The sequence below is a fragment of the Mycteria americana genome, chromosome 10 (assembly GCF_035582795.1).
Source record: "Mycteria americana isolate JAX WOST 10 ecotype Jacksonville Zoo and Gardens chromosome 10, USCA_MyAme_1.0, whole genome shotgun sequence".
Lineage (NCBI taxonomy): Eukaryota > Metazoa > Chordata > Aves > Ciconiiformes > Ciconiidae > Mycteria > Mycteria americana.
This window is the reverse complement of record NC_134374.1, coordinates 23,125,456-23,148,219: the sequence shown is the minus strand read 5'-3', so window position 1 is coordinate 23,148,219 and position 22,764 is coordinate 23,125,456. Positions and strand designations below refer to the sequence as shown.

General features: G+C 39.3%; 1 protein-coding gene across 3 annotated transcripts in view; it reads left to right on the top strand.

Moving 5' to 3' along the window:
- Nucleotides 1-22,764, top strand: part of DACH2 (dachshund family transcription factor 2) — a 315,443-nt gene that overhangs the window by 140,319 nt on the left and 152,360 nt on the right. The window lies entirely within an intron of this gene.

Here is a 22,764-nt window from a genome sequence, read left to right as displayed (position 1 = left end):
GGCCTGGAAACTAATTACATTGCTTGAAGTCAGGTTTTGCTTGTTTGTTTTTAATAAAACGGAAAATTAGTAGTTAAAAATACTGTTTAGACACAGTTTCTTCTGCAGCTGTAAATTTTTGCACTGAGGTGATGGGTATGTTTTTACGTATTGTTGATGCAGAATTGAAGCTGTCCCCTCATGACTTCAGTTGCAGTGCAGGGTGAGCTTTTCCTGTGCGTAGTTACTTAAGTGTCTCTGTAATATAGGCTTTAAAAGACAATCCAAACACCTCTTGACGACGAACAGTGCTTTCCAACTTCGACAAATTTTGTTAGATTATTATGTAGGAAAATGCTAACTAAAACCCCACAAAATTGTAGTGGGGGTGTAAGGGGCGTAAGTGGTAATTGAGTTTCTCTTGTTCCAGGCGCTGTTTGTGTATGTGTGTGACAGAAATGCTTTCTATTCCTACATAGTTTTGTATATGCCATAGCATATAGTTAAAAGGCTCTGTCACTGCTCTCTGTGAAGTTGCCTTTGACTTTGATAAGAGCATCTGTGGTACTGGAAACAGGATTAAAAACTTGCTGTTGTATTGGACCTGCAGAAGGCCCTCGTGCCTTGGTCTTAGCTTTTGGACAGCCATTCGAGGAGAGGGTAAGTCAGAGCCACTGTGGTCACCTAAAGATCACAGTTCTGTGGATCTTTAATGTTTCTGCATTATTTCTTTAAATTGAGATTTTCTTCATGAATACTGAATTAAAGGAACCAGTATTCTTAAAGAATACCAATCTCTTCCTTTTTGAAAGCTAATTGTTTGCATGCTGAGTACTAGTCGCTGCTGTCGCTAACCCAGAACAGTACCTCTAATGCCTGAGATGGGCGAGAACTCGCACTGTGGCAGCTGGTCAAAAATGGTACTGATATCTGTTCGTCTTTGTTCATCTTCATCTGTCTTTATCGATCTCTTGAAATAGCGCAAGTCTGACTTTGGGTTTCATATAGCTGCTGATACTAACTAACTTTCTTTTTCTAGTAACACTGAGGAAAGATAGCTATTGCTTCTCTTCCAAATTTATTTAAAAAAAAAAAACCCAACCCTAAACCTTTTAAATTTCAAGGAAAGAAATGTATACCTAAAATGATAGAAATTGGTAATAGTGGGACACGTTAAATTATGTGAACAAGAGCAGTACAGATGACCGTCACTGTAGGATTAAGTTAAGCAGTTGAGTTCATTGTCAAATCAGTCAGTTTACTGTGTGATGTATTTGATAATTCTCCTAAGTTAATTTGTTCCAAGCAGATATTTTGTAGCACTATGGCCTGGGTGTAAAACAATGCAGCTGGTTCATTTTCAAATAGGAGAGGCATCTTATGTAATTTCTTCACAGCTTTAAAAAATATCTTGATGTTATCTGGAATAAAGCTAAGCTGGAAATTCTGTCAGCCATTTAGTCCAAGGTGATTACACCAATTTGAGAATGTCAACAATTACACAGCACTTGTGTTTAATTAGTAGAAGGGAAGCACCTGTATTTTTAGAGGAAAAGACTCCAGGATTAGACTGTACAAATTCAAGTTGTAACAAAAGACAAAAATGAGTGTACTGTTCATCCTTGGGGAAAATCAGTCACTGGATGGGCTCTGTTCATGGGAAAAATGCAACAAATAGTTCTTTTTGCATATGGTCTCTCCAAGCTTTTGTACTGATGCATATCAGTAATGATGTTTACAACTCCTTTGTCTGTCCAACAGCAAAAGAAAAAAATTAAGAGCACTTCTGGTGATTAGGCAGACCTGTAACACTCTCACTTTAAATCTTAAATTTTACACTTGACATATCATTCCAGACTGAAAATGTGACTTTTTATTTATTTTCTTTAAATCACTTTCTTTAAACCACCATCTGGTTGAGGCATTAAAATAGGCAATATTACTCTAAGAGTTTCTTAAGACCTTTCCTTGGCTGTTAATTGCACATTTATAATTATGTTCTTACAAAAAGATAAAAGAGTTTGGAAAGATTATTCTTGGCAACAGACCTAAAGTGAAAACCTGCTGTTTTAATGTGTAAATTATCACGTGTGCAGTTGTGAAGAGTGGCTTGGTGAAATGCTCAGGTAAGCGCAAGATTCTGAGAGAGCTGTCAAGGAGTTTGCACTCTTAAGGGGCTAATGTTCGTTGAAAAGCAACTCATAATATATTGTGCCTGAAGGCTAAATGAGTAGTTTAAGTTAAACACAATCACTAACTTTCTGGGAGACAGATAAAGGAAACAATTGTTCCTCAAGCAAAGTTAGAGAAATGCAAAAACCAGCCTCACTTTGATGCTTGTTTAAAATCATTAATTTTCCTGTAAGTTAATGTAAATCAAGGATTAAACAGAAACTGTTACCATCTGACCCTTATAAACTAAACTTCTGTGTGGCTCATCTATTTGAAGTCAAATCTATCCATACATCTAAACAGGAAACTGAATGAAAACATTTTTTCTTTTCATTTCCTATATCCTGCAAACTTTTTTCAAAACCTATTTCCTTTTTAAATTTAGTCTGTGTACTTTTTTTTTTTTTCTGTGTGTATGGTTTTGTAAACTTACTACCAGTTACTATACAGAGTAGTGTAAGAGGGTGCTCCCTGGGCATTGTGGTTGACCCATCTGTAAAGGTTTCTACAAGTACCTGTCTTTGCAGAATGGTTATGGACTCTGTGAGGGATCCAGGCTCATCTGTGAGCCCCTGGGTAGCATTCAAGTATTATAACTGGGATCAGCTGGATTTCATGACTGTAAGTGGCAAACACTGGGGATTCAGGATTACAGTTTCTACCTACAGTTCAGGGTGATTTCCACCTTGTAGATCTGTATTTCTCTGTCTATAATGACACTGATCTCCAGAAAATAACTTTGAACTGTACAGATGAAATTACTATATATTAGATTCTTATTACTACTATTATGTATTTGCTGCAAGGATAAATGACACAGCTCTGTTGCTTGCTGCTTAGGTTTGAGGATTGTTGACAGTTTAAAAAGGTGGTAAATATCTAACAGATATTGCTGTCATCTGTCATGCTGGAGAGATACATAGTGCATGGTTTATAGGAAACGTTTTGTTCAGTGAATGTGTCTGTTTTCTTGTGTGTGTGTTGGTCAGAAAGATTCTCATCTTCATGAACTGACTTGCTATATGTAGCTTCATTATCAGATGTTTCCATATCAAAAGGTCGGCGTTTTATACCTGGTCACTTAAGCCTCATACAAGATCGTGAGTAGTTTGAAGTCAGATTCTTCTCTGTTCTGCAAATAATCTGACTGTAAAGGCCAGATATTGACAGTGAAGAATTCACAGCCCTTAGAGGTACTGAGTTGTGCCTTTCCTTTTGATCATCTCTGTTCTGCCTTCCTAGCCCCTTGGCGCAGGATTGTGTCCCAGTATAAGTTGCTTATAGCAGCACTGTCGCTATTTATGATGAGTTATTCCTAAATAACAGATATGCAACAACTTCTGGTGTTGCACTATCCTGTAGGGAATTTCCAGAGAGTTGGTACATGTTTACTGTAATCCTCATCTTTGGTGGAGTTACATGGATAGCCGATACCTGAATATGGCATGCAAATGAACGCGAGGTATGCAGTGTCTCTAAGCTGTGTGTGGCAGTATTCAGTATATTGCTTTTCCTGGCCATTTTGGTTGCTCACCCTTGTTTCTCTTCTCTCCTTGCGTGGCTGTAGCTTAAAAAGAGGGGAAAGTTCTAAATGGTTTTAATTTGTCACACGCCTACAAAATAATTTTGAGATGCATGCCTGTGCAGTCCCAATGTGGAGCGTGCACCTGGGTCTTCGACTGCCTTGGTACTTGTTCTTCTGCCAGTTTGGCTATGAAAGATGTAGTCCCACGTCTGTGTCCACCTGATTGAAATGCATTGAAGAATCCTGTATCTGCTGCTTGGCAACATAATTACCCCATGAGTCCTTCCGGAAAATGTCCCTCCCTAAACAGAATAATACATTCAATATGGGAGGAGTTTTATCATTTTTCTTCAATAACTGGATGAAGAATATAAAGCCCATTGCTTCTGAAAAGAATTCTCATGCATGAGCAGTAGTATGCAAGCTTTTCCTTTAAAGACATGGTGATAAGGAAGATGCTAGAACAGCAAATTCCTGCCATTCACAAAGGAGGGTCTGTTACAGACCATGGAGAAAGAAAATGTAGAGGAGCTTTTGGAGCCCTGAGAATTGGCACTTGGTAATATGCTTTTAGCAAGAAATCTGACAAGAATTCTGCCTTAATACAGTGTCTACATGCTTCTCCACTTTTTTTTCTGTAGTTCACTCAAGTTAGTTAATAAGCATGTTGGAGGATCGAGGGGGGAAAACAAGCCTCTGAACTCTGGAACTGGCACTTGTCGAACATACAAGCATCGAAACAAGATGTAGCGCGTGTCAGACCTGTCACCTTCTGCAAAAACACCTTTTTCCTTGGTTTTGCAGTTGATTAAGTAATAGTTGTATTCATCTGCCTCTTTGTTGTCATATAAAATCTGTGTATCTTGGACTGGTCCAGTGGTAGAGGATAGCAAACTTAGTCTGCTTAGCAGGATAAATGATGACAGTGTTAGAGCATGATCCCACTTGCACTGAAAGAAAAAAAGAGTTCTTTTAATGATTTCGAGTATAGCGAGACAGGACTTAAATGAATTTGGCGCTGGACCAGATAATCCTCTTTTGTTGATGCTGAAACACTGGCCACAGCAGTTATTACAATGTAAGAATACAAAAGAGGCTTTATTTATACTTTACTTTTTCTTTCATGTTTCCAATCATAAAAATAAATATGTCTTATTAGAAAAGAAAAATTTTACTTGCTTTGCTTTGCATGCTGGGAGGCATTAAGTGTTTCCTTTTTTTAGGGGAAATGTGTCACTTGCATTTAACTCAGATAAAAATAAATGAAGATAAAACTAATTTAATTTTAGAATATAATTTTTTTTTATTTGTTGAAGAACTGTTGTTTTAAAATGGATAGCCTGCTGAGAAAGAAGCAAAGCCACTTCAACAAAGCAGGAAATCAATAACCACAAGAAAGCCTAAAGAAAATTAATGCATACGGTGTGAGCAAGCGACATAGGAATTATTTTCTGGTGTAAGAATGGTACTAATAGAAGGCATATGGAGTGGATGAAAAGCATGATAGAAACATACATAGAAAAGATGTGTTCTCTATTTCTATTTATAAATAATGACCTCTGTGTTACAGTGTTTAAACTTTGAAGGGTCTAGATGGTGGTTTTCTTCCTGATTTCCCCACCCCCTAGTCCTAGGTAAATATTTATGCTTGCAAAATTTAGTAGGCTGGCAGCCATGGAAACGCATGTCTTTCATTTATCTCCAGGAAATCTGGTTACAAACACTCTTTTACTTGAATTCTTTTAGTCTTTTTCAACAGCTTTTAAAAAAACATCTTGACTAAGGAGCGGTGAATTGTGCATGGGATGTATGATTGCGATTCTGTTGAAGTCAGTGGCAGGCCTGCGTCTGCCCATAGCAGGAGCAGGACTGTACCTACACAATCCCTTGCCATGCAAACCAACACACATCACATCTTACATTTTCTCTGTCTTCTTGAAGCCAAGTTAAATGTTGATTGTTCAAACTGAGGGAAGCAGAAGTGGATGCTGGTAAGTTAACACATACCACATACTTTTTGGGAGAGGCAAACCTTTCAGTCTGAAGGGAGATCTTTTTAAAAAAACCAACAGCAGGTATGACTTGTCTGATAAACCGTTGTATCTAATCTAGGTTATTTCAGGAAATCCCTGAACTTGTGAATAACTCATGCCACTTTTCAGTGCTCTGAACTGATTTTGGCTTTTTCTGTAGTTCGGTGCTTCCAGGTTTCTCATCGTATATGGCAGAGTCTGGAAGATTTAAAAAAATGCATTTACAAGATGACATTGTGTTTCTCTGTCAGTGACAAACCAGTTGTAACTGTGGTGAGAAGGGTTCGTGGGCGTAGCTTTTCTCTTTGGGAAACTGTCGATAGAAAAGCAGACAAGCTTTTGGTCAGAAAAGTACATCTTCAAGTCAGATATAAAAAAAATAAGTAGTATTTGAGGCTAACTATGAGTTGAGAGTAATTATTCTCACATGGATTAGATATGTATCCACTAGACCACCTGGGAGGGAAAGGGTAAACACTACTGATGGAGCAGAGGGAATATTACCAAGAAGGGAGAGAGAGTGATGCCGTAATCGCTTAGAGGAGGGAATGAGACCCGCTGCTCACAGACTGCAACAGGGAGAGGCCAGGGAGGAATGGATGCCATGAAACCGGTGTCTTTATTGAATCGATGTTTTTGGTAGCCAGCTGAGTTACAGATTCTAGTTGAAACATACTCCTTCTCATACAGTCAACTCTGAGGTTGGCTACATGCAGAATCAGAGTGCAGCCTGGTTTGTTTGCACAATCGTTTCAATCATCTGCTGTTATAAAGAGTTTTAATCGGGTAAAGTTTTTGTGTGTCTGTGTGTGCACATACGTGTGCACGAAATATGGCAAGTTTCTAGCATTACTGCTGGGTAAATGCTTAACATAATTGATATTACTACTTGCTTAATTGATATTACTTAATTGATATAATTGATATTACTGCTCTAGTTTTATACTGAGGTAATGGAGAGAAAAATTCAATTGTAGATCTCTTGTGTATCAAGATACTCCTCTCCTGCCTCTTCTCCAGCTTCAGCTCCCTTTGCTGACCCATGAAGCTGTTCGTAGCAGTGACAGTCCTGATGTGACGCTTCTAGAAAATTCTTACCTTTTTCAAGAGCCATGTGGCAGTATTGAGATAAATGGAACAAATGGACCAAGCTTTCACCTCAGATGCAAATTAAGTTTATTTTAAGCATATCATTTTAATCAGGGTTTGGGCAGATTCAGAATCATCTTGGAGGGCAAGATCCCTGATCTCTTTTGGAGGGGTTTTAACTTCAAGAACTGTTTGTTAGGATTTAAGCTCTGTTCCGAAGCCTGTTACTAAAGTCAGAATCTCTAAGGTCAAGAAACTTAGGGAGGTGATGCTTACAGACCACCATCACAGCCTTTCTCAAATACCCTGCTGCTCCTTACAAAACCTGCCCTCTTATTCCATATTGTTGAGGCATTTACTCCTTCATAATAATATTACTAACTTTTCCGTCTGGAAAAAATCATTACAGGTACTTTCCTTAAATTAATTGAGTCACATGAACTTTTTTAAAAGGTGAATACAATCCTTCTCTTCAGAATTTTTTTTTTTTAATTTATTTCAATGTTGCATGTTTGAATATCCCTAGTACAAGCAGAGGCAATGCTGTATACCTTGGTGATAGTTTTTAAGTCATTTCCAGGAGAAGTTACGTGAATATTTGTTGGACAAGCTGCAGAATTTACTCTTTAGCATTTCTCTTCATACGAAAGTTTCTTTTTTTTCTAGAAGAAAGCTCTGGGGAAAAAAACCCAAACAACATAGAGCAGAGGGTTGGTGTGTTTGCTTTTGTATGTTTATAGTTAAAACTAAGGCTTTCTAATGTTCTAGCACTAATTAGCTGAAGACTAGCTTGCCGTGTCCAGCAGGAGAATCCCTCATGTGCCACCCGTCGTGGGTCGGGATGAGGACAGGGAGATCACCTTTCCACAGAGGTGCCGCCATCTTTGCCGATGGGCCCAGCCGTGCCCCGTGGAGGGGCCGCTGTGGAGCCGGCCGGAACCGGCTGTGTCCAGCACAGGGCAGCCCCGAGCTCTCCTCACAGAGGCCCCTGCAGCCCCCCTGCTACCAAAACCTGGACATGTAAGGTCAATACGTAGCGAAAGGCCTCAGTAGCATTATCTTTTGATTTACTGCCAAAAATGTTAAGATGTTATTTGTTCAGTCTGTAACTCCATGCATGTGGAGAAAATTTCTGTCGAGTGTGCTCTTCAAAGTAGGGGGAAAAGGCAAGAAAATACCCTGTAGCTCGAAAAAGAAGCTTGGCATATGAGCAATGAAGGTTGATGATTTTTTTTTTTTTTTTTAAAGGTAGAAAAAAAATTATTGCATGATTGGTTATTGGAAAAAAATTAAGCATAGAGTGGATAATCCATCACTTAGGGCCTTTAAAATGAAAACTGGATGGCTTTCCCAAAGCTATGCTATTATCTTGAAAGTGTGAGCCCACATCAGGATTATACACTCAGGAAGGAGCACTTTTTTTAGCTCACAGAAGAGGAGTCCTTTTTAAGTCTCTAAAACACAGAATCATGGCTAGGATTTAGTTGGAAGATCAGGGACTAGACTTACACTGATATCAATCCTTGATGCCACTGGGCTATCTACCAAAACATCATCTGAAGACGTGTCAAGGAGCCAGAGGAAGGGTAGCCAGGCACTGAAAACATGCCCACGAGTTCATACTGTAGCAGAGATTGCTCTTCAAATGTGTGCAGGTACTTACTGTATTTGGTAGTTTCCCCTTGGAGTCCTCGCTGGACGCTTGTATTTCCAGAAGCTGAGAACAGTTTAACCTGGAACTGGAGGAATGGCATGTAGTGTCCTCAGATACGGGAAGGACATCAGTCTGCAGTGTGGGGTCCGTTCCGATCATCCTGATCTGAGATTTCCCCTTGCGCCTTTAGAGTTTCACTGACAGGTAGGGCTAGTGTAAGTAGGGCTGTTTAAATGCGGTTCAGTGTACAGTCCCATTCGTATTAGCATCTTATGATAACAGGAAGATTTTAAAGACAAATTTAATGTGAATTTTGAAAATTTTGCTTCTGCCCTTTTTATATTTTCAAGGTCTTAAAGGTTTGTGTTTTGTTGTTTAAAAATACTTTCTCTTTTGTACATTTGCAGTAGAAATAATAACCTGGTCTATCTCTGTAGCTAACAAATTAAATACTAACAATTACAAAATCTGGAAAGGTAAAGGTGAAGCAGTGTAGCTGCTTACTTATACCACCTGTTTAATGTCATACTGTTCCAGGACCACCAGCTAACTAAAGGGTAGTTTCTGTGTTGCGAAGGTTAACCCTCAGATGTTTACTTCTGGATACAATCACCTAATCATAGAGGCTCCTTTTGATTGCCGCGAACAATTCTTCCTTTCAACGTGGTCATAGGTGCAAAGGGTGATACAGAGGACTGTTTCTATGTTCTTTCATTTATTTTTCTTTAAAGGATGAATTTCTGTTTTCTAACTTTGAAGAGTCTTTGCAAAATTGTGAAAACACTGAAACTTGTAATGCAGAGATAAAGAACAGTTACAGCAAGAGTAGTTTCCCATTCATCAAAGTTGAATTGCTATGCATATATTGTACCACCTCACTACAGTATACCACTGTTAGGGAATTAGCTATCATCTCATCTGGGTTATGTGATACTCGGTGCTGTAAATACGTCAAGTGCTTGCTATTAGGTTTCTGTCCATAGATGATAGGCTTAAACAGTCACATTTTTTACAAGTTTCATTGAATTGAATCTTGCTGAGATACAGCTCAGTGGAAAACAGCAGTATTTCAAAAACCTTTCTTTGTAATAATGTTCCCCTAAATTGGCATTGAATTCAGATACAGGTCAAAAGTAAAACTTGTAAGGATCTAATATAATTCAGACACATACGACATATCATGAGTATTTGTAATAGGTGGTGATTCCCTGCTTGGGAAGTATCCATGCAAATATTTGTAGAAGTATGTATGTGGAAACTATAAAATAGTGCTTGAGAAAATTGGAGCTAAATTAACTCAGATGAAAGCAGATTTATAGCTCCTCAGTGTAATGGCATATCTTTGCACTAGGTTGGGCTGTACACTGCAATATATGTGGTGTTCAGCTACATTAATGAACATGAGTTTCCTCCTGCCCTTTCTCATTCAATTTTCAGTTCAATACTATTTTTTGTCTTTGGAGCAAATCCTGAAGATTTTATACAGATCACTTTCTCGTTCAAGTATTTTCTTCATAGGTGAGATTGAGACTGTTCATTGTCACCATGAGATCCTCACAGATTCCTTTTCCCAAGAGACAGTCCGTGATTCAGTCCCACAGTCCTGGTTTTTGGACCTGTGTCTTCAAGGAGTGATGGCTGGGCTGAGCGATATTCTCCAGCCCAGGGCAGAGCCTGCTGACAGCCCAGAAATTGAGCTGTCAGTCGAGGAACGAGCCCATCAGGCTCTGAACAGTCACGCAATGAATAGTGTCAGGTAACAGAGACCTATGTGGTCCTGTGTGGTTGTCCATATATGCTGGATTTGAGGCTTACTGAAAGAGAATTACTGACACTTTCTGTGGCTCTTTGAGGAAGGCAAGCCATTAAGGGCTTACCCGTGTAAAATCTTTATTCTGTCTATGTGCCAACATCAGCTGTAGGCTGTTCAGAGCGGAGCTGTGTTTCTTCCCATGTTGACCCCAGTGCCTGCCTTGACATCTATTTACGTCAGTGCTGAGCTTTCATATACAGGTGGAATAATCCTAAAAATGTTTTCAGTGGCTTTCTTCTACATACTGAATAGTCAGATATTTTAGGAAATTAAAAAGTAGCCAGCATGCAAATTGCATAACAATATTGCCTGTAATCTCCAGTGGTTCACAGCTTTCACTGGATTCAAAATCCAAGTAGAACTATCTGAGTAGCTGAGCCAAGGTTTGCAAGGCTCATTATACACTTGGCAATATCTCTGGCACTTTCACATTTGGTTTAGCTGGACATCTTGGGTGAGCATTGTTTTGACAACAAATCTGTAATTTAAATTTGTGGTTCTGGGTATGTAGTTAGTGGCACAATTCCAGCACCGACAGGCCCCCTCCTGCTAGGTTTAATCTAGGTAGAGTGGGTAACAATAGTAGTAAAGGCACAGCAGCAGGAACTTTGTCCCACTGGGTATGATCTCAAGTTGCTAAATGAACTGTGTTTTAACCGTGCCACTGCATCTTCGCTGCTACAGTTACTAACTTAATGTAGTTATATTAAATTAGTGTGTGTATACATACGTGTGCTGTAGTCAGGCTTTCAATTTCCTTACTGACATACCCTTAAATTGAGCTGGTGCAATGTGTTACATAGGTAGGCCTTTCATCGTGTCTGCAGCTGTGAATCACCACAATCCTGCAATTCGGTGATGTATTCCCCTTTTTCCTGTGACAAGTGTTATTTGACAGGAAAAAATTAACAGCAGGAACGTTGAGGCACTTTTATATCTGCAGGCACAGTCATAAGTAATTCAGAAAGAGTTATTTAAAGTTTTAAATCTCAATGAACCAAAAATCCTTTTTTGGTTTGAAACTTATTTTGAAATGCCTGACTTATAAGCAGTTAAACTTTCTTACGTAAGAACCAATCACTTGTTCTCTATTGCAACTAGACTATAGTAATGTTTGAATACTAGGAATTCAGGTAATTTTTCTGGCTGTAGACCCAAACTCAAGTTTTAAGTAAATAACCTAATCAGTAAATCACCAAAAGGTCCTGTAGACCTTGGTGGGGATAAATCTGTAAGACATGTGTCTATGAATGGAATAGTTTTACAAAGACTATTACCTGGTATGGACTCTTCCACAATCTTAGGTTTTTAAGATAGTACTCTAGCAGGGCTTTTTAATATGTCAGTTTAAGAAACTTATGGAAAGCTCCTTTAAATTCTGTATTATCTTTTTGCACAGCTAAAAGCAAGTAGTCCTGAATTTGTGATCTTTTTTTAAGTGAGGTAGACTGCATTGAGATATATTGTGACAATGATGTTTTGCAAAAAATAAATTTTGCTATAAATTAGATAATTTTATACTTCTCTATACTGCTTCAGTATTTTTCCTGATCGCTTTATTGAAGATGTTTTAATGAATCAGATCAACATTTATTTTTTTAAAATAAAAATATTTTCTTTCATTTTGTTGTAGTATCTGAAGGACCTCTTTATGTAGTAAGTATGTGGAGAAGTGCCCACCCTGTCTCAAAGAGTAGCTAGACTAAGAGCTACAGGTAACTCCTAGTGATAACTCTCAATCACAGTCAGTTACTGCAGAAGGAGAATTCTACTTCTGCACTTCTCATAATTCTTAGTGCTTGTTCATATTTATTATTTTTTTGAGAAGCTTTTAAATTTACGTATCAACTAATTAGAGAACCTCAGCTTTCAGTTGTGAAACTTTGGCAAAAAACCCAACAGCACTCTCTTCAGTCTCTCCTGACTCTTTCTGGAGACCAAAAGCTTGGAAGCGTGATTTTTTTGAAACTTAAGGATTACAAAATTAAAAGCCAAATAAAAATGTGCAAAATGGAACTTTAAAAACATTAGAATTGTGTTTTGCAAGAAGAAAAGTTGTATTTTTCAAGATCTTTATCAAGAAGATGTCAACACCGGCATTAATAATCAGAGATACTTTGGACTCAGCTGTGGAAAATGTGGAAAGTAAGAATTTGCTGTGGGCTAAAAAAGGGAGAATAAAGCACAATGCATTGCATCTCCTCTGGCCAGGCAGGCGGCTTTCTCTGGCTTGCCAGGGGAGCCAGTGGTCCCAGGAGGTACAAGGCACAGCTGACATCTAGAAAATAAATATACAGGCACAATTTGGAGAGTGACAGAATAGAGGGTTTCTCTGGTCCCCAGAAGATCTTTAGGCAGCCATTTGAGGAACGTGCAGGTTAAAGGGACTTGGCTTGCCTGACTCGCTTGTTATCCAGGGGAGCCAACTTGCTTCTGTTCGGTGTCTCGCCGTCGCACCATATATATGTCTGCTAAGAGTCATACTACTGGCAAGGTTGTCCGTAAGTCCTGTGCAATTTGTAGAATGTTTGAGATGAGCAGCCTCTTTTTTAACGAAGTGTCACATGAGTTTCTTTTAAGCAAACTAGAAAAATGGGGTCCACGTGAAAATGCAAGTTTAGACACAAACATACTGGAAAACCATGCTGAGCCGATGGGTGCTGTTAGTTCAGATGGAACTGGAAGCGTGTCCTGAGGATGGGGGCTGCTCTCAGTTTGGTTCAGGGACTTCAATAATTGCTTGGTTGATGGAGGAGAAAGAATAAAATGCTTACTAAACTTAAAGGCAATACCAAGGTGGTAGGGGTTTCATGCACGCTGGAGAATTGCATTAGGATGCAAAATGATCTTGACAAAATGGAAAGCTTGTCTTATAGGATTCAGTTTGATGAGGACATATGCGGTGTAAGAAAAAACTAAATAGGGTCAAGTTATACTATTTTTACCTGTATTTCGGGGATCAGGTATGTACCTTTGCTACTTGCAGCACATGTTCAGGGGGTCTGAAGGTCATGGATGTAAACACTAAGTCTATAAATTCCATCTGGATGTATGAAAACTTCACAAAGGCAAAATATGATGAGTTCTCAAAAAATGCCAAGAGCGTCTGTAAAGCAGGAGAATGTAAGTTGTTTTTCACGTCTGCTGAGTAGGTGTCAAAAGTACCTTGCTTAAATGAAACAGAGGAGAACTAGGTTAGATGTCAGCCCCCCTTCTCCCACAAACCTTTCCTGATGGGAAGGCTAGCCTAAGCCTTGGTGTGCATTTGCCTAGGGATGTTGTGAAATCGCCAGCACCGAGTGTTTTCAGAGGCAGGCTATAGACTAACATTTGTCAGGAATGATTTGAGTGTGCTTGATCCTGCCTTGGGGCAGAGGGAGAGAGAGCAGGTGACCTTCTGAGGCCTATTTCAGCTTTATGAAGCTGTGAGTGAACCCAGCAATACTGACACCCCAAACGCTAGTGCTGCTGCTCTTGAATTTTGCTGTTGCCTCATACTCTGAAGAGTCTGACTGATGGCTTCTGTCATATACATTGCTATAAAACATTGGGATAACTGTGGAATTGGTGTGTTTAGCAAAAAAAGATATCCAGATGGATGTGTGGTGGTTTAGTTTATTTCTGCTCTGTTGTATTCTCAGGCATCTGTATGAGTGACATGACTTGGGCTATTGCTAAAGGCGATTATGGCAATAAGTCCAGAAGGTTAAAACTTGGTGTGCTGGTTTTGGCTGGGACAGAGTTAATTTTCTTTATAGTAGCTAGTATGGGGCTATGTTTTGGATTTGTGCTGGAAACAGCGTTGATTATACAGAGATGTTTTAGTTGTTGCTAAGTAGTGCTTATACAAAATCAAGGACTTTTCAGCTTCCCATGCTCTGCCAGGTGCACAAGGAGCTGGGAGGGGACACAGCCGGGACAGCTGACCCCAACTGCCCAAAGGGACATCCCACACCACATGGCGTCATGCTCAGCATGTAAAGCTGGGGAAGAAGAAGGAAGGGGGGGGCGTTCAGAGTGATGGCATTTGTCTTCCCAAGTCACCGTTACGTGTGATGGAGCCCTGCTTTCCTGGAGATGGCTGAAAACCAGCCTGCCCATGGGAAGGAGTGAATTAATTCCTTGTTTTGCTTTGCTTGTGTGTGTGACTTTTGCTTTACCTGTTAAACTGTTTATCTCAACCCACAAGTTTTCTCACTTTTCTGATTCTCTCCCCCATCCCACTTGGGGGGAGTGAGCGAACAGCTGTGTGGGGCTTAGTTGCTGGCTGGGGTTAAACCCTGACACTTGGGGAGGATTTTAGCCGCTGCTGGTGCTGTGCTAAATGTCCTCTACTCCACCACCTGCCTGTCCTGCCAGCCCCTGGGACAGGAGCAGGCAGGGTTGCTCAGAGACCACTTTTCCTCATCCTGTCAGCCACCCCACACCATTCCCAGGAGATGGAGGTGAAGGAGGAGGCAGAGGGCATTTGGCAGGTGGCTGTCTCAGCTCACATGCTCAGGCATCCCCTCTTCTCCTTATTAGGAGATATAAAAAGTCATAGTAGGAGTATGAAAGTCATAGTAGGAGTTAGCACTGGAGCTGCTCTCAGTGGGGTGGGGAGCTCCCAAAAAAAAAATGTAGAGACGTGACCAAGACCAGAGGATAACTGGGAATTTGGCAGGATGTGGAGGATGGGAGGGAAGCAATTTAAGGTAGCTAGGGTCTGAAAGACAGAAGTGATGTGATGGATGGGTTAAGAGCAGAAAATTAGAAATACTGAGAAAGTTGGACAATGGTCAAATGTGGGAGAGAGGGACTGGAGGAAGTGGACTGGGTGGGTTGGGAACAGGATTGGTATGAAAGTTAAGGAAAAGATTAGGTAGAGGGTGGATAGCTGTGTGGCTGAGAGGCCTTCATCCCCTAAGGACCAAAACTCACTGCAGTAATTCCAGGAGAGTAACTGTATGTGGACCCTGGTGACAAGCTTGGTGAATCACACTTCCAACTCCTCCGTGTCACTGTCGGCTGCACTGGTAGAAGCCGAACGGAGTGGAGATCACAGGTGCTAAAGTGCTCCTGGCCTGGAAGAAAGAGGTTCCTCCAGGCCAGGAGTACTTGGCAGCAGATCTGCCCCAAGGCAGCCCATTTTCCCAGCCTGGAGTTTAGAGTTGGACCGACTCGGATGTCTGTGCGTGAGAAGCCACCTGTGGGCTGTGAGCTGGGGTACCTGAAGACTTCATGTTAAAAGGGAGGGAGTGGCCATATAGATGGGGGGTCAGCCGGTGCAATTGTTGGCTTGCTGTCGCTGCTGCGTACGCAGCTTGTGTCGATGGGGAAGTTTCTGAACTAAGCAACCTAGTTATTCATAAGGGAAGTATATGGGATACTATTCAGATCTATATTGGACTTCCGCTGATCTGTGATTTTTGGGAAGATGTGCTACTTTGCATTCTTAATGGTAAAGTTAATAAAGATGTAATATTCCACTTCACTCCCAGCTCTGAACAATTCAGTGGTATTAAGGAGTCTTTTTTTCTAAGAGTAACACCAATTCGTACTGACAGAAAAAAAGTTCAGATTTGTGATTCTTTAGGAACAGACTTCCACTGATGTTTTCACTGAGGCTGATATTGAGGACCTTCCTCACTGAAAAACCCTGGAGAGCTGAATGAGAAGATTTTGTTTTGGTGTGTCAGAGCTTTTCTCCACAATTTCCTTCTGTTCGCTGAAGTGGGAAGGGAGCGTGCTGAGCCCATGGAAGATGAGCTGTGGCTCTCTTCATGCCGGTGTGGGCCCTCTTTTATGTGAGTTGCCATAGGGACCAGGTTCTAGTTATCAGCTCCACCAACTTCATGTATGATTAATGTTAATTGCCCATTTTGCATGGGTGACTTTTTTCCTCCTGCTGAATTGGCTCTTGTTGCCTTTGATGTGGCTGGTGATCCAATGTCCTGCAATGGTTAGACAAGTGATCAGTTTGCCAGCGCTGAGAGGAGACAGAATCAGGTTGCTGCGAGGTCAGGGTTTGCTTCTCTTCTTAAACACTGAAAGGTCAAGTAGAGTTTAACTACCATTGGCATCTTTGAAATGTAATAAATGCCAAAGCAAGGAGATAATTTTAAATCCATGCTACAACTAAAAATCTTAGGGTAATAAAAGGAAATAATTTGAACTCAGATTATCAAGATGTTATGTTTATTGGTAAGGGCTTCAAAAAGTACCTTTCATAATCACTAGGAGGTATTTCATAATCTTTGAGGAGAGCAAAATTTTAATTTGTGCTTTCTGTTCCAGTTTCAGGAAAGCAACTAAGATTGTGGGGTTTTGTGGTGGGTTTTTTTAGTCTTTTTTCTTTTTGCCTTTTTTTTTTTACTTCTGAGTACTTGCACCAGTTACTGCCACTATTATCAGAGCAATTTGTACAGCATGTCATATAGTACTTCTATATTTCTCCTTTAAGCCTAATAAAATATGTTGCTATTGAAGAAATCTGTGATACATATGAGAACTTCCTAAATCACAAGTCTAGCATATTTTTATACCAAATAGCTCAAGCCTCATGGAATCAATAATTAATTTATTAACTGGATATCTTTTGAAAAAACAAAATCAGCAGTCTTTGCTAGACTGTCTACTGCCAATTCATAAATAGTTGATGACAAAAATGAGAAGTGTAGAAGTAAAATTCAAAACTTAACGATCAAAGTATCGGGTACCTCATCTATCACAACTCGGAATAAATATATCACAGAATGTGTCATATCTCATTGACACTGCAAGACATAATGCTTTCCCTTGTTATCTAGCTAACTGCCAAGTCTACAAAGTTTATAGGCTGCTAAGATAATGTGCTGGTGGTAATCCACTTCAGTTGCAGAAATATGAAGTACTGTTGAAATATATTTCTACTTGGTTTATTCTTTGCTCTCAAGAGGATAGGATACTATTTCAGTTCCTCTAAAGAAGCCCAGAGAATGAAAAGCAAAGCATCAGGATAAATTATGCTAAATGGTGGACTAGACCCCAGAGGAAATCATGCTTCTGTGGTACAGTATTCCTCCATTTATCTTACAAATGTTACATCTAATGTTAATTTTGTAAAGGGAAAGCATTCAAAGATTCATCTGATCCTTTTAATAATAGTTTTAGTGTTATGGTGTTATTTGTCAGACTCATACCATCATAACTTACTTTTCTAGTTTTGACAGACCATTCATACAGAAAATATTTTGGTCTACTAATACATAACATTTTATTTCACAAAACACAAATAACCTAGTAATTAAACTCCAAAACTTAACAAATAATTGCCAGCAAGCAATTACCATTCAATTAAAGAGTAATTACATGGTTATTTGTGCCCTGTAAAATAAAGCATTACTGAAATCAGTAACGCAATCAATATTTTAGCAGAAACAGGATGCTGCAGTGATGGACCTTTCAACCTGTGCTGATTAAATTGTCATCCAAATAACAGTTTCCTAGTTAAATCACCACATGTTTATTTGTCTTGATTAATATGCAAATTCACTTCTGATTCTAGTAAATCTCCTATATTTAAAAGCACAAAAGTGGAGCACTATCCTACATCAGCAGTGGTGCTGTATGTTTCCACTGATTAATTACATTTTACAATGTGTTGATGAATTTGTGGATTTTATGAAATATAGTTGTCTATAATGAATGTAAAATAGAGTTACAAAAGATGGAGCTGATCAGTAATTGGAACAAAATCATAAAAATAGCCTTATTCTATGTTTTGATTCAAATTAAAAATCCTTGGGATGTCTAGGGAATATATAAAAATTTGAGAGGAAAAAGAATAAAATTAGCTCCCAACAGGAGTGGAAAATAAAGGAAAAACAGACATTAATGAACGATTTCTCAGCATTTTACTATATGAATTTTAACTGTCAAATATACTGCTTAAAATGTAATTTAGTCTCTGACAAATGTAATTCCAAACAAAATGCAAAAATGAACAACATTCAGATTAATTCATTTTTCTCTTTCAGAGTCAGTGATTTTGGGGGGGTAGGGCAGTGAGGAGGACAGGAATGGCTGTGTAACCATCGTGTAGACACAGGTAGAAAACCAAAACCTCCAGGCATCTTCACTTTCAAGTAATGGATGACCCAAGGGCTATTTGGTTTTGGTTTTGTTCTTGAGAGATACTAACAGAATTTTAATCAGTATAGACTTTGAGCTGGCCAATTTATTTGCATTTAGTTAGTAAAAAGAATAAGATTACCAAATTTATTAATGAGAAATAGTATTGTACTTCTGGTTTAGTCTCCATGGTCTTCACTAGTGACCATAACTCTTGTACTTTAAAATGTTTTTAAAAGATACCTATAAACTAGCAGTTTCTAACTGAAGTAACGTCTAATTTAGAATTCAGTCATTTTCCATTCACGAAGACCTGTTAATGGCAAATATGAAATTTATGTAGAGATTTTAGACTTTCAAAGAAACACATTTAAAATTGTTTGAAGCTGATCATTCCTGTTTATGCTTCCTTGTTATCAATGAGGAAAAGATTTTTCTACACTTCTTGAATGTATAACTTTCTTGAATGAGATCAAGGAAAAGGTGAAGAAGAAAATGCAATAAAAGAGCATGGTGACAAAAGATTAGGAGAAATAATATTAAATAAAGTTAATATTTATATGCTAATGCTATTAGCATTTATATGCTAATACTTACATAATCACAAATGATGTCTTACTCTCAAATGACAATTCTACTTGCCTTATGATTCCTGTTCAAGGCATGTATTAGCAATTTTCTCTGAATTGCGAGGGTTAGATGTGTTTTAAATAGTAAATGTGAAATTTGTTGAAATTCTAGACTTCATCACATGATGGGAAGCATACTAGGTGAGTGCTGAGATAGACCAGTGAGATTTCATTGCTTGGTGACGCCAGCCCTAGCAGCAGCATATTCACAGCATAAAGTAAATCACATAAAAATTTTGAATCTACTAATGTTTTTGTTTCCTTTGTGTCTATCTTACTAAAAAATAAGATTTAGAGCAAACATTTGTGCCCTGTCTCTATGAAATTTCTCATTTCATGTTTAACAAGAATGCCAGAAAATTTGTTTCTGGCCAAAACAGGACTGGAAGCGTCTGGATTCAGCTATGCTACCGAGGTGCTTTCTGTGAGTTCTGGTGTCCTCCCAAGCAAAGGATCTTGGTTCGTCAGAGGTGACATGGTCTCTGGTCATCTCCAGGCAAGCTAGCTGGAAGTGCGAGGTATCTGCTGCAGACTGGGCAGTAGCATGTTGGAGTGCTGGGTGGCTCTTCGCTTCATTTCCTTGGTTCAGAACCACACACGCAGCGTTAACGGTGTTCATACGTAAACTACAGAACATAGTGTTAAAGACCCAAATGGTTCTTTCGCAGGTGTCGTATGAATGACAGTCAGTCAGCTGTAAGTAGCATCCAGCCTTGAGTTTTTCATTTAAAAGCTAACATTAAATTAGAGACAAAGGATTTCTATCTTATTTGAACACGTTCAGCTGGGAACAATTCTATCCAAATTATTATGGCTACAGCTGTATAAGACCAGAATCTGGCCCCTAGTAGTTATTGCTGTATAGTAATATTCACCAGAAGGGCATGAGTAGGTTAGAAGTATGCATTTTTTCTTCTTCAGAGTCTATCCAACCCCTTCCCCAAAAGGGCCACAATCCCAAAGACACCAAAACCCGGAGAAAACAGTGCGGTGTTTTCCCAATGGTGCTTGCCTTACTTGTGTAAGTAGGCAGGATATAAATGCAGTCAGCGGGACTCTGAAAGGGAGCTGAGCAAGTTTTGGTGTGAACTTCTCTTTCATCATGTCCTAAAACTTGTTTTTAAACCTAGGCATTCTGTCAGTACATAACCACAGATTGGAGAGTTTAACTTCTGCTTGTAGTATGTGCTGCGAAACACCTAAAGATCTGATCTGGTAAACCTGTGGGCTATGAGTTGTCTATGCAGAGTCAACAGTGTCATTGAAATAAACTGTTGTCTGTGCAAAAACTGCATGTCCAGGAGTGAAACTCCATTGTCTTCCCTCCTCTCCCTCTGAAAACCCAAATCATAAATAAAATGTCTCTTCATAAAATCTCTTAAAACTGTTTGTTTAATTTTAAAAATGTTTTTCTTAGATTACTATCAACATATGGAGTTCTATGCAAAAGATTTGTTAGTATTTGAGCTTGAGAAGAGAATGTTTTGTAGTTCTGTTGATTGAACTCTTCTGCTGGAGAAAGCTGCTAATTTTAGCTGTTTTATAATTTTTTTCAGAGACAGTAAGTGCCAACGAAGCACTTACACGTGCATGTGTGTAAGCACAGACTTCTGTAAATCAAAAGAGCAACAATTCTTTTTTGTTTAAAACCCCCACATACCAGCCTAATACTGTCTGTCAGACTATATTCTTCTGCAGTGGGTGATTTCAGCAGGTGACTTCAATAGAGAATGCACATGTGCATCTAACTTCCTATGAAACTCAAATACTCTTATTTTAGGTTTACTTCATTACAGCCTAGTGAGTCTGGGCTCTTGTAGTAGGCTTTACTATGTAGCCTTCATAGTATGATAAACAACTTAAAGCATAAAAAAGAAAAATGGAAAATGTACTGAATAAAATGAAATACAAAATGGACAAACCCGAAGCTAAAAAGAGGGGAGAATAGTTTTATAGAGATAAAATAATAAACCAAAAAAATGATTTTGTGCTACTTTGATGTACAGTAAAACAAAATAACACTAGCACACTGTGAAAAATGAACAGGTTAATGGTACCTCTGTGTAGTGTTGCTGGAAGTTGTCTTCATTTAAACGCAGAGTTTGCCTTACATTGATGGAGGGCTTTGCCACTGTAAGTTGATAGAGTGAAGTTTAACTTAAATTTCTTTGTGAACTAGAAGTCATTTTGGAAATGCTTTCTATTCAAACCTCATTCATTGTTGCAGCTTAGTTATTTTATACAATGTTTCAGTATGTTTTGTCAAAAGCTCTATTATTCAACAGAGTAAAACTTGTTTTGAGCAGAGAGAAGCCGCAATACTTTTCCAAACATGAGGAGGTTGCATTTTCATTAACTGGCTTGGGGAAGAATTGATTCAAGTGGGTTTTGGGTCTGTAAGTCTCTGTATTGTGATGGCAGCTGCGTAAGATGATTTCATGTACGCACACTGATGCAAGGGATAAATGTGGTAGTTGAAAACACTAGTTAAATGCAACAGGTCTGTAAACAGACCTTTCAAGTTTTGGATTAAAAACTGCAATTGTAATTCGTAAGCTGGTCAAGGGACAGTGAGATTTTTGACAGCTTGGGCTAACATTCTTGGTTTAACCTATCTATAATAATTAAAAACACGAGTCAATCTGTAAAGTCAGTTTTGGAAAAGCTCGGTGTTGAACTATTGTTGCATCTTGAGAAGTAGGCAGTTATCTGTCATGATTTGGAACGCAAGGTTTAAGATTCTGTTGCATTCAAGGTGTCAACTTCTCATCTTTAGGCAGCACAACTTCTGTTTTTTTCGTGGTGCAGGTCTGTCGCATAGACTTTGGAGCAGTTACTGCTGTGACCCCTCTCCACTAGCCACCTGTAAGGTCATGGCAGCCCTGGATAATGGAAAAGCTTGGCTAGCGTGTGGGTGGTAGAGGTACATGTAGACATGCCTTCTGTGAAGCAGCCTGGTCAGCCGTTAGCTGGTTCATAGTGGCGGCTAGAAGCGGCGTGGCTGTGTTCATCCAGCGTGCGGTCTAAGCTAATAAATCCTAGTGCTCCCAATCTGAATAGCTCTGGCATCCTTATAGTCATTGCATCGTTAATCCACAACACATATAAACCACGGCTTGTGAGCTGAGTAATGCATCTAGTTGCATTTTCAAGACTTTACATGTTGAGTTATGCATGTGAATCTCTTGAGCTCCGTTTTACAGACAGTAATATTAAGAAAAAGATATTAATTAGCAAAGTAGTGGTACAATAGGGCTAGAAATATGGATTGCTTTCTTTATGGTCTTGTGGTGCAGATTGTCCTGGTTTCGGCTGGGATAGAGTTAATTCTTCTTCCTAGTAGCTATGTTTTGGATTTAGGATGAGAATAATGTTGATAACACACTGATGTTTTAGTTGTTGCTAAGTAGTGCTTACATTGAGTCAAGGACTTTCCAGCTCCCCATGCTCTGCCAAGCGCACAAGAAGCTGGGAGGGGGCACAGCCAAGACATTTGATCCAAACTGGCCCAGGGGCTATTCCATACCATGTGGTGTCATGCACGGTATAGAAACTGGGGGGAGTTGGCCAGGGGGCAGCGATCACTGCTCGGGGACGGGCTGGGCATCGGTCGGTGAGTGGTGAGCAGTTGCATCACTTGCCCCCCCCCCCCCCCCCCCCCCCCCCCCCCCCCCGATTTTGTTCCTCTCAGTCTCTTTTGTTGTTTTCTTTTTCTTTTTATTATTATTATTATTATTATTAGCCTTTTTTCCCCAATTATTAACCTGTTCTTATGTCAA